Raw genomic sequence first — 16,837 nt, 5'->3', positions numbered from 1 at the left:
AATTCCAGATACGAATAGTTCTAGAGATATGTTGAACAGCACGGCAACCACAGTGGGTAACTATGTACTGTATACTTGAAATGTGCTATCAGAGTAGATTTGAAACATGTTCTCATCACCATAAAATCAGTATGTGAGGAAACGAATGTGTTAATTAGCTTGATTTTTGTGTCATTCCACAATGTATACATATATGAAACATCATGTTGTACACCATAAATATATATCATTTTTATTTGTCAATTTAAAATGACAATTCAAATAAATTATAAAAATAAAATGAAATAACGTACACTGCAAAAGACTTTTATCTATTAAATCTCCAGAGAAGAACTCTAAGTTATAAAGGAAAATAAAATTCCAGGAACGGTGAAATCCATCAGAAATGCCCTTCTTCAGCGCTTTCTGAAATTTGTCTGACACACTGGAAATCCAGTTCTTCACTAAGTCAGTGTTCTGGAAGTGTTAGTGTGTGTGTATATACGTGTGCGTGGGCTCACATACACAAATTAAATGAATGGAAATGTAAGCATCCAGATTATCAGTTTAATTTAGTTATCCATACATACACACACACACACACACACTCACACACCGAAAACATTGACAAAATCAGCCATTCCACCAAAACTAGGTGCTTAGTGTCTCATCTCTCATTGAAGATTCCAAATAGAAACGTGGATTTAAAGAGGCATGGTGGTTCATTCTCTCTTGGAGCCCTGTTGGAAGTTGACTGACTGATTCAGGCATTGTGTTTGCTCTTGCTTCCCTGGTTCTTTGAATTGGGACGTGAGGGTGTCCATTTTAGATCTTTCCTGCTTTCTCTTGTGGGCATTTAATGCTACGTTTCCCTCTACACACTGCTTTCAATGTATCCCAGAGATTCTGGTATGTTGTGTCTTTGTTCTCATTGGTTTCAAAGAACATCTTTATTCTGTCTTCATTTCGCTATGTACCCAGTAGTCACTCAGGAGCAGATTGCTCCGTTTCCGTGTAGTTGAGCGGTTTTGAGTGAGTTTCTTCATCCTGAGGTCCAGTTTGACTGCCCTGGGGTCTGAGAGACAGTTGGTTGTAATTTCTGTTCTTTTGCATTTGCGGAGGAGTGCTTTCCTTCCAACTATGTGGTCAGTTTTGGAATAAGTGTGATGTGGTGCTGAGAAGAATGTATATTCTGTTGATTTGGGGTGGAGAGTTAATGTAGATGTCTATTCGGTCTGCTTGGTGCAGAGCTAAGTTCAGTTCCTGGATATCCTTTTCAACTTTCTGTCTCGTTGATCTGTTTCATGTTGACGGTGGGGTGTTAAAATCTCCCATTGCTATTGTGTGGGTGTCTAATTATCTTCTGATGACACTTGAAAGATCAAGAAGTAGAAGCGCAAAAAGGTTATGCGTCCAATATGACAAAGCTAGTCAGTGGTGGAATTGGAATGGGAACCCAGATGTCTAACTCCAGAGCCTAAGGGCTTGAGCCACCTCACAGTGGTGCCTCTAGAGAAAACCAGGTAAGCGCACATTCAAAAGCAAAGGACTTTGAGTTGTTTTTAGCTTTTTTTTTATTTTTAATTTTTAACTTCATACAGACATTTATTCTGCGCCTGCCCCGGGGGCGGGGGAAAAATCGGGTGGGGGAGGGGAGGTTCAGACAGCCCCACAGAAGGGGAAGAGGCCCAAGAACGAAGACGATCAGGAGGCTGGTGGGCCTGGGGGCTGGCCTTGTTGTCAGAGGCCGGGGAAGTCCAGGTGGGCTGGGGGAGGCTAGTGGTGGAAGGCCAGAGGTCTGGGAGGGGCAGAGGGATGGGCACAGGCGCCAGGGGCGGCGGCAGGGTCTCCGGGGACTGGGAGTGGCGGCTGGGGCCTCGGGGAGCCCATTGGTGGAAGGACAGAGGTCTGGGAGGGGCAGAGGGATGGGGACAGGGACGACGGCCCGCGGCAGGGACTCCGGGGGACTGGGAGTCCGGGGTCGGGGTTAGTCTTGGCTTTTGGCCCTCTCCTGCCGCCGGCTGCTCCAGTTTCTTTCGCTTTGCGGCGAGGTGGACAGGGCTAGCTCTCGGGATCGATGGCAGTTTGGGAAGAGGCCTGGGGCTCAGGACAGGCCAGGGCGGCGGGAGAGGCGGACCGGTGGCGTGGCTGGATCTGGGCGCGCTGTCGAACCTTCCACATCGCCAGCTGCAGGCAGGCGTTTGCGTCCTCGCTGGAGTTGTGGCCGTCCTGGCTGTCCTGGATGATCTGTCCCAGGTAGTCGGCCGCGAGATTCCTGAGGGAACGCTTGTAGGGGAAACCCAGGTAGTGCGGGAAGAGCACGGCCGTGTCCACCACGGTGCTGTGGATCAGCTTGAGGGCCAGCAGATCGCTCTCCAGGCTGTGCCCGATGAGGATGGTTTGGGCGCTGAAAAAGCTCAGCAGGATGGCTTGGACTTCGGGCAACGTGACGCTCGTCTTGGCGACGTCGGCCTCGGTCACTCCGGAAAACCTGGTGTTGTAGTCCACGATCTCGTTGTCGGGCTTGACGAAGGTGTCGTACACCACTTGCATGTCGGCGCCCACCACGGTGACGCGGGTCAGCTCCAGGCCATGCGTGGTGTAGCACATCTCACAGTCCAAGGCGTAGATTCCTGGATAAGCGTCTGTGGAAAACTCTTTCTTGAAGGTCTTCACGAAGCCATGGAGGCTCTCCTTGCGGCCGTCCCGCACGTGCTGCTTCGCCACCTGGCAGCCCACTGAGCCAGGAGCAGCTGCACAGCAGGTGTACTGGCTAACCCGGCCTCCAGCCACTTGGCTGGAGCGGACCCGCCCCCAGTGATAATAACACAACTGGTCGCGTAGACAGCGGCCCGAGGAGGACACCAGGTAGTCGGTGCCACAACGGCAGCAGACCCTGCAGGAGGAGTCGCCGGGCCCCTTCCCCTGGCCAGTGAAGAGGACGGCGCCTCCGGGCCGCTCGGGGTGCGGGAAGGGGTAGCCGTTCTCCTTGAGCTGGTCCTGGGTGAGCAGGAACTCCTGGAGGCGGCTGTACAGGGCGGCCCTGCTGAGGCCCGGCATGGAGCTGGGGGTCAGGCCCTTCAGTCTCTTGAGGGTGTTCAGGACCACATTCAGGTACATGTTCTTGTTGGGGCTGCAGTCGTAGGCCACCTTCTCCTCGTTCAGCGCCTTCTCCTCGGCCTCCTGCTGGGAGGCGCAGAACTTGAGACACTCTTTGGTGAACAGTTGGAGATAGCCTCGGCGGATGACGGTGGGGACTTGGCAGCGAGACCTTCGGAGGATAATGGGTTTCTTCCAAGTCGGTAAGGATGGACGACGGACGATTCGCTTAGAGCTGAGTGTGGTGGAGGTCTTGCATGCCCTCCCCCGTCTGTTGCGACCAGTCTTCCGTGGCTGTGTGCCGACCCTGGAGCCATTGGAGCGTTGGCTGCTGCCGGCCACCCGGGTTCTCTTGGCATCGGTGCGACCTGCGACCAAGCAGGGGCTGGGAAAGTGGGCGATCCTCTTCCTCTCCCTGGGGGCTGAGATGCGGACTCCACAGGGCCTCTCTGTCAGCCTTGGGGCGGCTGGCAAGCAGCAGGCCGACCCCCTCTGCGCGGGGAAGTACCACGCCTCCGTCGCCATCTTGGGCCACGCTGGGGGCACCGCCGGACCCCTATTCTGGGGCTCCGCCCGGATGTCCACGAGTGCTGAGGCCTGGTTGTGCATCTGGGGCACGCAGAGCCCGAAGCTCTGGGCAGGCTGATGAGAGGGCAGTGGGAATTCTGGAGCCTCGAGGGCCGCCTCCTCGGCCACCTTCTTGGCTTCTGGGTATCCAGGAGGGAACCAGCAGGGAGCTGTGGCTCGCAACATCTTGCTGCCTTCGGGAACACCGACCTGGCTCTGCTCCACTCCCAAATGGCGGCTTGCCTCGTGGGGCGCCTCCTCGGCCACCTTCTTAGCTTCTGGGTATACAGGTGGGAACCAGCAGGGAGCTGTGGCTCGCAACATCTTGCTGCCTTCGGGAGCACCGGCCTGGCTCTGCTCCTCTCCCAACTGGCGGCTTGCCTCGAGGGCCGCCTCCTCGGCCACCTTCTTGGCTTCTGGGCATGCAGGTGGGAACCAGCAGGGAGCTGTGGCTCGCAACATCTTGCTGCCTTCGGGAGCACCGGCCTGGCTCTGCTCCTCTCCCAACTGGCGGCTTCAATGAGTGGCGCGGCCGCCCCGCCTCACCTTTATACAGGCACAGGGCAGAGTGGGTGGGACTTCCCCTTCATTGGATTGGTGCTTCAGTCTAGTCACACTGAACCTCATCTTCCACGAGACTTCAGCTTGGGGATTCCTCAGGGGGTCCGCCCATGGAATCAACTGGAATTCCCGGTTGCCAACCTTGGAGCTAGGTTCCTTTTCTTAAGTTAATTGACTGTCCCTGCACAGCAGTCCTATAATAGCGAGTGGAATTGGGCTACCTAGGATTAAATTAAGGTTCAGGGAGGTTGGTCAGCTTGCTGGGCCCACACAGCAACCCATGGAGCCAGGACTGGGCCAGCAGTCTGCCGCATGCTGGAGGGCATGCCTCTCTCTGGGGCTGCCTTTCCCTGCTCTGTGCACTCCTCCACTGTGGGCAAACTGAAGACAGGAAGTGGACCGCATCCACTTCTCTCCCAGGAATTGGGCAATATTCAGTACAGGGGGTCTTCCGAAAGTTCATAGAAAATGTACATGGTGAGAAATCTATGCATGGATTTCAATTCGTTTTCACTAAAATAAACATGTACTAACTTCTTACAACCTTTCTGAACTGGATCTCATTGGAGGCACTAAGAAGGATGAGATATCCACTGAAAAGGCCTCCTATCAGTGCAACTTGAATTCCGCTAAAATTGCAGCAAGAGCAAACATCCAATTGACGGTGAAGCTTGGGTGGAAGAATGAAGAAATCATTGATGTTTGAAGAAAAGCTTCTAAGGACACCAGCCCAAAGAAATCAACTCTTTACGGAGGTATGGCTTGTTTCAAGAAGAGATGAGAAGATGTGGAAGATGAATCCTGCAGTGGCTGTGAAAACCATTGTGCCCAGATCAGCTGCAGTGAGGACGAGAGCTATCAGTGGAAATTTTCAACAGGAGGGATCACGATCCTGGGGCACCTGTTTGACAAATTGTAACCGGAATTTGGAACATGGCTTTGCCAATATGATCCTGAAGACAAAGCGTCATCAAAGCGATGGCTACCAAGAGATGGCAGTGGTCCAGTCAAAGGAAAAGGAGGGCAGACCAAAGGCAACATCATGGCATCAGTGTTATGGGACGCTCAAGGCATTTTGCATGTTGACTTTCTGAAGAGCCAAACATCTGCTTATTAGGAGAGTGTTTTGCGAAACTTAGACAAAGCTTTGGTAGAAACATGCTGGGAAAGTCTCACTCGAGTCCTTTTTGACCACATCAATGCTCTGCTCATTCCTCTCGTCAAACAAGGGCCATTTTGTCAGTTTCAATGGGCAATCCTTAGGAATTCACCTTCCAGGCTGGTTTCGTTCCTTCCAACTTCTTTTTGTTTCCTCATGAGAAAAAGTCTCCTTGCCTTGCTTGGAAAGATGAGAGAAAGTCTCGTTGCCTTGCTTGGAAAGATGAGAGATGAGATCCTCCTCTTGTCTCCCAGGACAGAGTGGTCAGACTTGAGTTTCCTTTCTCCTCACTCTTGTCTTCCTTGAGGGAGCTGCTGTGCCAGACAGAACTGCTCCCGTGTCTAGACACTGGTAGACTCGTTGAAGATCCGCGCAGGCAATCCTCCGTGGGGTCAAAGTGGAAGGACTTATTTCTTTAGGGCTCAGTAGTCCGCATCCTGACGCGCACCTTCAGCAGGCCAGGGTGGGGAAAAGGAGGGTGAAAGGGGGTGGCTCAGAGCCCGCTTCTTCAGCTTGGGGGTATCCTGGGAGGAACCGTTGTCCAGTGAGCAGGTCTTCGTCTCCACCAAATTCCCTAGGGGGAAATTTCTGGCAGCCCTTCTTGTTCAGCAGCTTATTGGGGCCAGGTGGACCTCGGCTAGTCACCAGCCGGAAGGCCTTTCTCCATTTCAGTTAGTTTTGCAAGTTGCCTAGGTGACTATTGACCTCATTATCCAGAACAGCAAAGGGACGAGGGGTGAGAAGAGTGGCCGTCTGGGTTTGCAGCATATTGCTGCCTTATAGGAGTTGTGCAGTCATCGGGTGTGTGGAACTCCACCTGGCTGATCGGTGGGAACGCCTCCACAAACTCGCTAAATTCAGTAGCTTTTGCCTTCCAAGATTCATTTGCCCAATGTAGAATGCTTTAAACGAACGAGCATGAAGAGTGCTGGGCCGGAAAGTGACGATACGGATGGTAGGGGCTCCTCGGAGTAGAGGAGTAGAGTTTTACTATGATAACTAGGAGGCAAATAACAAGGAGCTGAACGTGATGCATAATAAACGAAGCACACACTCACGAAGCTCCATACCAACTACATTCAAATGGTAATCATGATATTTGGAAATACAACTTAATGGGAAATCATTAAGTAATCTCATCCAACTTTCTTTAGTGGGTGGCAGGGCTACGGAGGGGAAACAGCAATGGTTCTGGTACCTCCTTAACTTTCTTCCATTAAATTCACCCAACAAGCCTCCAGAGAAGATATTACTGCTTTGATATTACAAAGGGAAAGACAGGTATGGCATCTCTAAAGAGCACAATGTTCTAGGACTGGGATGACTTGAAATCCACACACACACATTTCTGAGAGAATTTTGCCATAAGGTACCTTACACCTTACTGTAAACTTATTTTACAATAAGTCTTGAACATCATTCCAAGTTACCATTTGGAAGAGTTTCCTCCATTTGGTTTTGTTCTAGCTGCATAGTATTCTTCTGTAAGGATGAACGTACTCTGATTTAGTTAGCCAGCCTCTTACTGATGTACAATTAAGTCGTTTTTAAATCTTTCACTCTTGAAAATCTTGTTTCTCACACATAAATATTTGTATCCAATAAATAGTTGAAGTAGAATTGTTGGAGTTCGAGACAAGCCTGGCCAACATGGTGAAAACCCATCTCTCCTAGAAACACAAAATTGGCCGCACATGATGGGACATGCCTTTAATCTCAGCTGAGGCAGGAGAATCACTTCAGCCTGGGAGGCAGAGGTTGTAGTGAGCCGAAATCATGCCACTGCACTCCAGCCTGGGGAACACGAGCGAAACCATATCCCCCCCAAAACAATAATAATAAATGTCTATCTATCTATCTCTCTATCTATATAGGTACATATATCCAATAGAATCCTATTCAGCCTTGAAAAAGAAAGAAATCTTATCATTAGCAACATGAATGAGCCTAGAGGATGTTCTACTGTGTGAAATAAAGCAAACGCCAGACACAGTGGCTCAGGCCTGTAATCCCAGGACTTTGGGAGGAGAAGGGAGGAGGAAGAGTTGAGCCCAGGAGTTGGAGATCAACCATCTCTACAAAAAATACAAAAATTAGCCAGGTGTGGTGTTGGACGCCTGTAGTCCTAGCTACTCAGGAGGCTGAAGTGGGAGGATCTCTTGACCCCGGGAGGTGGAGGCCGTGGTGAGCCGTGTTTGTGTCACTGTACTCCAGCCTTGGTGACAGACTCCGACACTGTCTGAAAAAATACATCAATACATCATAAAGTTTTAAAAAGCAAACACAGAAATACAAATACTGCACGATCTCACTTCTATGTGCAATGTAAAAAAGTGGAACTCAGAGTCGTAGAGAGCAGAACGCTGCTTACCCGAGGCAGGGGCCGGGGAGGGATTGGGAGATGTTAGTCTAATGATACAAAATTCCAGATACGAATAGTTCTAGAGATATGTTGAACAGCACGGCAACCACAGTGGGTAACTATGTACTGTATACTTGAAATGTGCTATCAGAGTAGATTTGAAACATGTTCTCATCACCATAAAATCAGTATGTGAGGAAACGAATGTGTTAATTAGCTTGATTTTTGTGTCATTCCACAATGTATACATATATGAAACATCATGTTGTACACCATAAATATATATCATTTTTATTTGTCAATTTAAAATGACAATTCAAATAAATTATAAAAATAAAATGAAATAACGTACACTGCAAAAGACTTTTATCTATTAAATCTCCAGAGAAGAACTCTAAGTTATAAAGGAAAATAAAATTCCAGGAACGGTGAAATCCATCAGAAATGCCCTTCTTCAGCGCTTTCTGAAATTTGTCTGACACACTGGAAATCCAGTTCTTCACTAAGTCAGTGTTCTGGAAGTGTTAGTGTGTGTGTATATACGTGTGCGTGGGCTCACATACACAAATTAAATGAATGGAAATGTAAGCATCCAGATTATCAGTTTAATTTAGTTATCCATACATACACACACACACACACACACTCACACACCGAAAACATTGACAAAATCAGCCATTCCACCAAAACTAGGTGCTTAGTGTCTCATCTCTCATTGAAGATTCCAAATAGAAACGTGGATTTAAAGAGGCATGGTGGTTCATTCTCTCTTGGAGCCCTGTTGGAAGTTGACTGACTGATTCAGGCATTGTGTTTGCTCTTGCTTCCCTGGTTCTTTGAATTGGGACGTGAGGGTGTCCATTTTAGATCTTTCCTGCTTTCTCTTGTGGGCATTTAATGCTACGTTTCCCTCTACACACTGCTTTCAATGTATCCCAGAGATTCTGGTATGTTGTGTCTTTGTTCTCATTGGTTTCAAAGAACATCTTTATTCTGTCTTCATTTCGCTATGTACCCAGTAGTCACTCAGGAGCAGATTGCTCCGTTTCCGTGTAGTTGAGCGGTTTTGAGTGAGTTTCTTCATCCTGAGGTCCAGTTTGACTGCCCTGGGGTCTGAGAGACAGTTGGTTGTAATTTCTGTTCTTTTGCATTTGCGGAGGAGTGCTTTCCTTCCAACTATGTGGTCAGTTTTGGAATAAGTGTGATGTGGTGCTGAGAAGAATGTATATTCTGTTGATTTGGGGTGGAGAGTTAATGTAGATGTCTATTCGGTCTGCTTGGTGCAGAGCTAAGTTCAGTTCCTGGATATCCTTTTCAACTTTCTGTCTCGTTGATCTGTTTCATGTTGACGGTGGGGTGTTAAAATCTCCCATTGCTATTGTGTGGGTGTCTAATTATCTTCTGATGACACTTGAAAGATCAAGAAGTAGAAGCGCAAAAAAGTTATGCGTCCAATATGACAAAGCTAGTCAGTGGTGGAATTGGAATGGGAACCCAGATGTCTAACTCCAGAGCCTAAGGGCTTGAGCCACCTCACAGTGGTGCCTCTAGAGAAAACCAGGTAAGCGCACATTCAAAAGCAAAGGACTTTGAGTTGTTTTTAGCTTTTTTTTTATTTTTAATTTTTAACTTCATACAGACATTTATTCTGCGCCTGCCCCGGGGGCGGGGGAAAAATCGGGTGGGGGAGGGGAGGTTCAGACAGCCCCACAGAAGGGGAAGAGGCCCAAGAACGAAGACGATCAGGAGGCTGGTGGGCCTGGGGGCTGGCCTTGTTGTCAGAGGCCGGGGAAGTCCAGGTGGGCTGGGGGAGGCTAGTGGTGGAAGGCCAGAGGTCTGGGAGGGGCAGAGGGATGGGCACAGGCGCCAGGGGCGGCGGCAGGGTCTCCGGGGACTGGGAGTGGCGGCTGGGGCCTCGGGGAGCCCATTGGTGGAAGGACAGAGGTCTGGGAGGGGCAGAGGGATGGGGACAGGGACGACGGCCCGCGGCAGGGACTCCGGGGGACTGGGAGTCCGGGGTCGGGGTTAGTCTTGGCTTTTGGCCCTCTCCTGCCGCCGGCTGCTCCAGTTTCTTTCGCTTTGCGGCGAGGTGGACAGGGCTAGCTCTCGGGATCGATGGCAGTTTGGGAAGAGGCCTGGGGCTCAGGACAGGCCAGGGCGGCGGGAGAGGCGGACCGGTGGCGTGGCTGGATCTGGGCGCGCTGTCGAACCTTCCACATCGCCAGCTGCAGGCAGGCGTTTGCGTCCTCGCTGGAGTTGTGGCCGTCCTGGCTGTCCTGGATGATCTGTCCCAGGTAGTCGGCCGCGAGATTCCTGAGGGAACGCTTGTAGGGGAAACCCAGGTAGTGCGGGAAGAGCACGGCCGTGTCCACCACGGTGCTGTGGATCAGCTTGAGGGCCAGCAGATCGCTCTCCAGGCTGTGCCCGATGAGGATGGTTTGGGCGCTGAAAAAGCTCAGCAGGATGGCTTGGACTTCGGGCAACGTGACGCTCGTCTTGGCGACGTCGGCCTCGGTCACTCCGGAAAACCTGGTGTTGTAGTCCACGATCTCGTTGTCGGGCTTGACGAAGGTGTCGTACACCACTTGCATGTCGGCGTCCACCACGGTGACGCGGGTCAGCTCCAGGCCATGCGTGGTGTAGCACATCTCACAGTCCAAGGCGTAGATTCCTGGATAAGCGTCTGTGGAAAACTCTTTCTTGAAGGTCTTCACGAAGCCATGGAGGCTCTCCTTGCGGCCGTCCCGCACGTGCTGCTTCGCCACCTGGCAGCCCACTGAGCCAGGAGCAGCTGCACAGCAGGTGTACTGGCTAACCCGGCCTCCAGCCACTTGGCTGGAGCGGACCCGCCCCCAGTGATAATAACACAACTGGTCGCGTAGACAGCGGCCCGAGGAGGACACCAGGTAGTCGGTGCCACAACGGCAGCAGACCCTGCAGGAGGAGTCGCCGGGCCCCTTCCCCTGGCCAGTGAAGAGGACGGCGCCTCCGGGCCGCTCGGGGTGCGGGAAGGGGTAGCCGTTCTCCTTGAGCTGGTCCTGGGTGAGCAGGAACTCCTGGAGGCGGCTGTACAGGGTGGCCCTGCTGAGGCCCGGCATGGAGCTGGGGGTCAGGCCCTTCAGTCTCTTGAGGGTGTTCAGGACCACATTCAGGTACATGTTCTTGTTGGGGCTGCAGTCGTAGGCCACCTTCTCCTCGTTCAGCGCCTTCTCCTCGGCCTCCTGCTGGGAGGCGCAGAACTTGAGACACTCTTTGGTGAACAGTTGGAGATAGCCTCGGCGGATGACGGTGGGGACTTGGCAGCGAGACCTTCGGAGGATAATGGGTTTCTTCCAAGTCGGTAAGGATGGACGACGGACGATTCGCTTAGAGCTGAGTGTGGTGGAGGTCTTGCATGCCCTCCCCCGTCTGTTGCGACCAGTCTTCCGTGGCTGTGTGCCGACCCTGGAGCCATTGGAGCGTTGGCTGCTGCCGGCCACCCGGGTTCTCTTGGCATCGGTGCGACCTGCGACCAAGCAGGGGCTGGGAAAGTGGGCGATCCTCTTCCTCTCCCTGGGGGCTGAGATGCGGACTCCACAGGGCCTCTCTGTCAGCCTTGGGGCGGCTGGCAAGCAGCAGGCCGACCCCCTCTGCGCGGGGAAGTACCACGCCTCCGTCGCCATCTTGGGCCACGCTGGGGGCACCGCCGGACCCCTATTCTGGGGCTCCGCCCGGATGTCCACGAGTGCTGAGGCCTGGTTGTGCATCTGGGGCACGCAGAGCCCGAAGCTCTGGGCAGGCTGATGAGAGGGCAGTGGGAATTCTGGAGCCTCGAGGGCCGCCTCCTCGGCCACCTTCTTGGCTTCTGGGTATCCAGGAGGGAACCAGCAGGGAGCTGTGGCTCGCAACATCTTGCTGCCTTCGGGAACACCGACCTGGCTCTGCTCCACTCCCAAATGGCGGCTTGCCTCGTGGGGCGCCTCCTCGGCCACCTTCTTAGCTTCTGGGTATGCAGGTGGGAACCAGCAGGGAGCTGTGGCTCGCAACATCTTGCTGCCTTCGGGAGCACCGGCCTGGCTCTGCTCCTCTCCCAACTGGCGGCTTGCCTCGAGGGCCGCCTCCTCGGCCACCTTCTTGGCTTCTGGGCATGCAGGTGGGAACCAGCAGGGAGCTGTGGCTCGCAACATCTTGCTGCCTTCGGGAGCACCGGCCTGGCTCTGCTCCTCTCCCAACTGGCGGCTTCAATGAGTGGCGCGGCCGCCCCGCCTCACCTTTATACAGGCACAGGGCAGAGTGGGTGGGACTTCCCCTTCATTGGATTGGTGCTTCAGTCTAGTCACACTGAACCTCATCTTCCACGAGACTTCAGCTTGGGGATTCCTCAGGGGGTCCGCCCATGGAATCAACTGGAATTCCCGGTTGCCAACCTTGGAGCTAGGTTCCTTTTCTTAAGTTAATTGACTGTCCCTGCACAGCAGTCCTATAATAGCGAGTGGAATTGGGCTACCTAGGATTAAATTAAGGTTCAGGGAGGTTGGTCAGCTTGCTGGGCCCACACAGCAACCCATGGAGCCAGGACTGGGCCAGCAGTCTGCCGCATGCTGGAGGGCATGCCTCTCTCTGGGGCTGCCTTTCCCTGCTCTGTGCACTCCTCCACTGTGGGCAAACTGAAGACAGGAAGTGGACCGCATCCACTTCTCTCCCAGGATTTGGGCAATATTCAGTACAGGGGGTCTTCCGAAAGTTCATAGAAAATGTACATGGTGAGAAATCTATGCATGGATTTCAATTCGTTTTCACTAAAATAAACATGTACTAACTTCTTACAACCTTTCTGAACTGGATCTCATTGGAGGCACTAAGAAGGATGAGATATCCACTGAAAAGGCCTCCTATCAGTGCAACTTGAATTCCGCTAAAATTGCAGCAAGAGCAAACATCCAATTGACGGTGAAGCTTGGGTGGAAGAATGAAGAAATCATTGATGTTTGAAGAAAAGCTTCTAAGGACACCAGCCCAAAGAAATCAACTCTTTACGGAGGTATGGCTTGTTTCAAGAAGAGATGAGAAGATGTGGAAGATGAATCCTGCAGTGGCTGTGAAAACCATTGTGCCCAGATCAGCTGCAGTGAGGACGAGAGCTATCAGTGGAAATTTTCAACAGGAGGGATCACGATCCTGGGGCACCTGTTTGACAAATTGTAACCGGAATTTGGAACATGGCTTTGCCAATATGATCCTGAAGACAAAGCGTCATCAAAGCGATGGCTACCAAGAGATGGCAGTGGTCCAGTCAAAGGAAAAGGAGGGCAGACCAAAGGCAACATCATGGCATCAGTGTTATGGGACGCTCAAGGCATTTTGCATGTTGACTTTCTGAAGAGCCAAACATCTGCTTATTAGGAGAGTGTTTTGCGAAACTTAGACAAAGCTTTGGTAGAAACATGCTGGGAAAGTCTCACTCGAGTCCTTTTTGACCACATCAATGCTCTGCTCATTCCTCTCGTCAAACAAGGGCCATTTTGTCAGTTTCAATGGGCAATCCTTAGGAATTCACCTTCCAGGCTGGTTTCGTTCCTTCCAACTTCTTTTTGTTTCCTCATGAGAAAAAGTCTCCTTGCCTTGCTTGGAAAGATGAGAGAAAGTCTCGTTGCCTTGCTTGGAAAGATGAGAGATGAGATCCTCCTCTTGTCTCCCAGGACAGAGTGGTCAGACTTGAGTTTCCTTTCTCCTCACTCTTGTCTTCCTTGAGGGAGCTGCTGTGCCAGACAGAACTGCTCCCGTGTCTAGACACTGGTAGACTCGTTGAAGATCCGCGCAGGCAATCCTCCGTGGGGTCAAAGTGGAAGGACTTATTTCTTTAGGGCTCAGTAGTCCGCATCCTGACGCGCACCTTCAGCAGGCCAGGGTGGGGAAAAGGAGGGTGAAAGGGGGTGGCTCAGAGCCCGCTTCTTCAGCTTGGGGGTATCCTGGGAGGAACCGTTGTCCAGTGAGCAGGTCTTCGTCTCCACCAAATTCCCTAGGGGGAAATTTCTGGCAGCCCTTCTTGTTCAGCAGCTTATTGGGGCCAGGTGGACCTCGGCTAGTCACCAGCCGGAAGGCCTTTCTCCATTTCAGTTAGTTTTGCAAGTTGCCTAGGTGACTATTGACCTCATTATCCAGAACAGCAAAGGGACGAGGGGTGAGAAGAGTGGCCGTCTGGGTTTGCAGCATATTGCTGCCTTATAGGAGTTGTGCAGTCATCGGGTGTGTGGAACTCCACCTGGCTGATCGGTGGGAACGCCTCCACAAACTCGCTAAATTCAGTAGCTTTTGCCTTCCAAGATTCATTTGCCCAATGTAGAATGCTTTAAACGAACGAGCATGAAGAGTGCTGGGCCGGAAAGTGACGATACGGATGGTAGGGGCTCCTCGGAGTAGAGGAGTAGAGTTTTACTATGATAACTAGGAGGCAAATAACAAGGAGCTGAACGTGATGCATAATAAACGAAGCACACACTCACGAAGCTCCATACCAACTACATTCAAATGGTAATCATGATATTTGGAAATACAACTTAATGGGAAATCATTAAGTAATCTCATCCAACTTTCTTTAGTGGGTGGCAGGGCTACGGAGGGGAAACAGCAATGGTTCTGGTACCTCCTTAACTTTCTTCCATTAAATTCACCCAACAAGCCTCCAGAGAAGATATTACTGCTTTGATATTACAAAGGGAAAGACAGGTATGGCATCTCTAAAGAGCACAATGTTCTAGGACTGGGATGACTTGAAATCCACACACACACATTTCTGAGAGAATTTTGCCATAAGGTACCTTACACCTTACTGTAAACTTATTTTACAATAAGTCTTGAACATCATTCCAAGTTACCATTTGGAAGAGTTTCCTCCATTTGGTTTTGTTCTAGCTGCATAGTATTCTTCTGTAAGGATGAACGTACTCTGATTTAGTTAGCCAGCCTCTTACTGATGTACAATTAAGTCGTTTTTAAATCTTTCACTCTTGAAAATCTTGTTTCTCACACATAAATATTTGTATCCAATAAATAGTTGAAGTAGAATTGTTGGAGTTCGAGACAAGCCTGGCCAACATGGTGAAAACCCATCTCTCCTAGAAACACAAAATTGGCCGCACATGATGGGACATGCCTTTAATCTCAGCTGAGGCAGGAGAATCACTTCAGCCTGGGAGGCAGAGGTTGTAGTGAGCCGAAATCATGCCACTGCACTCCAGCCTGGGGAACACGAGCGAAACCATATCCCCCCCAAAACAATAATAATAAATGTCTATCTATCTATCTCTCTATCTATATAGGTACATATATCCAATAGAATCCTATTCAGCCTTGAAAAAGAAAGAAATCTTATCATTAGCAACATGAATGAGCCTAGAGGATGTTCTACTGTGTGAAATAAAGCAAACGCCAGACACAGTGGCTCAGGCCTGTAATCCCAGGACTTTGGGAGGAGAAGGGAGGAGGAAGAGTTGAGCCCAGGAGTTGGAGATCAACCATCTCTACAAAAAATACAAAAATTAGCCAGGTGTGGTGTTGGACGCCTGTAGTCCTAGCTACTCAGGAGGCTGAAGTGGGAGGATCTCTTGACCCCGGGAGGTGGAGGCCGTGGTGAGCCGTGTTTGTGTCACTGTACTCCAGCCTTGGTGACAGACTCCGACACTGTCTGAAAAAATACATCAATACATCATAAAGTTTTAAAAAGCAAACACAGAAATACAAATACTGCACGATCTCACTTCTATGTGCAATGTAAAAAAGTGGAACTCAGAGTCGTAGAGAGCAGAACGCTGCTTACCCGAGGCAGGGGCCGGGGAGGGATTGGGAGATGTTAGTCTAATGATACAAAATTCCAGATACGAATAGTTCTAGAGATATGTTGAACAGCACGGCAACCACAGTGGGTAACTATGTACTGTATACTTGAAATGTGCTATCAGAGTAGATTTGAAACATGTTCTCATCACCATAAAATCAGTATGTGAGGAAACGAATGTGTTAATTAGCTTGATTTTTGTGTCATTCCACAATGTATACATATATGAAACATCATGTTGTACACCATAAATATATATCATTTTTATTTGTCAATTTAAAATGACAATTCAAATAAATTATAAAAATAAAATGAAATAACGTACACTGCAAAAGACTTTTATCTATTAAATCTCCAGAGAAGAACTCTAAGTTATAAAGGAAAATAAAATTCCAGGAACGGTGAAATCCATCAGAAATGCCCTTCTTCAGCGCTTTCTGAAATTTGTCTGACACACTGGAAATCCAGTTCTTCACTAAGTCAGTGTTCTGGAAGTGTTAGTGTGTGTGTATATACGTGTGCGTGGGCTCACATACACAAATTAAATGAATGGAAATGTAAGCATCCAGATTATCAGTTTAATTTAGTTATCCATACATACACACACACACACACACACTCACACACCGAAAACATTGACAAAATCAGCCATTCCACCAAAACTAGGTGCTTAGTGTCTCATCTCTCATTGAAGATTCCAAATAGAAACGTGGATTTAAAGAGGCATGGTGGTTCATTCTCTCTTGGAGCCCTGTTGGAAGTTGACTGACTGATTCAGGCATTGTGTTTGCTCTTGCTTCCCTGGTTCTTTGAATTGGGACGTGAGGGTGTCCATTTTAGATCTTTCCTGCTTTCTCTTGTGGGCATTTAATGCTACGTTTCCCTCTACACACTGCTTTCAATGTATCCCAGAGATTCTGGTATGTTGTGTCTTTGTTCTCATTGGTTTCAAAGAACATCTTTATTCTGTCTTCATTTCGCTATGTACCCAGTAGTCACTCAGGAGCAGATTGCTCCGTTTCCGTGTAGTTGAGCGGTTTTGAGTGAGTTTCTTCATCCTGAGGTCCAGTTTGACTGCCCTGGGGTCTGAGAGACAGTTGGTTGTAATTTCTGTTCTTTTGCATTTGCGGAGGAGTGCTTTCCTTCCAACTATGTGGTCAGTTTTGGAATAAGTGTGATGTGGTGCTGAGAAGAATGTATATTCTGTTGATTTGGGGTGGAGAGTTAATGTAGATGTCTATTCGGTCTGCTTGGTGCAGAGCTAAGTTCAGTTCCTGGATATCCTTTTCAACTTTCT

The sequence above is a fragment of the Pongo pygmaeus genome, chromosome 7, assembly GCF_028885625.2.
Source record: "Pongo pygmaeus isolate AG05252 chromosome 7, NHGRI_mPonPyg2-v2.0_pri, whole genome shotgun sequence".
Classification (NCBI taxonomy): Eukaryota; Metazoa; Chordata; class Mammalia; order Primates; family Hominidae; genus Pongo; species Pongo pygmaeus.
The sequence above is the reverse complement of the archived record's forward strand: the minus strand, read 5'-3'. Positions refer to the sequence as shown.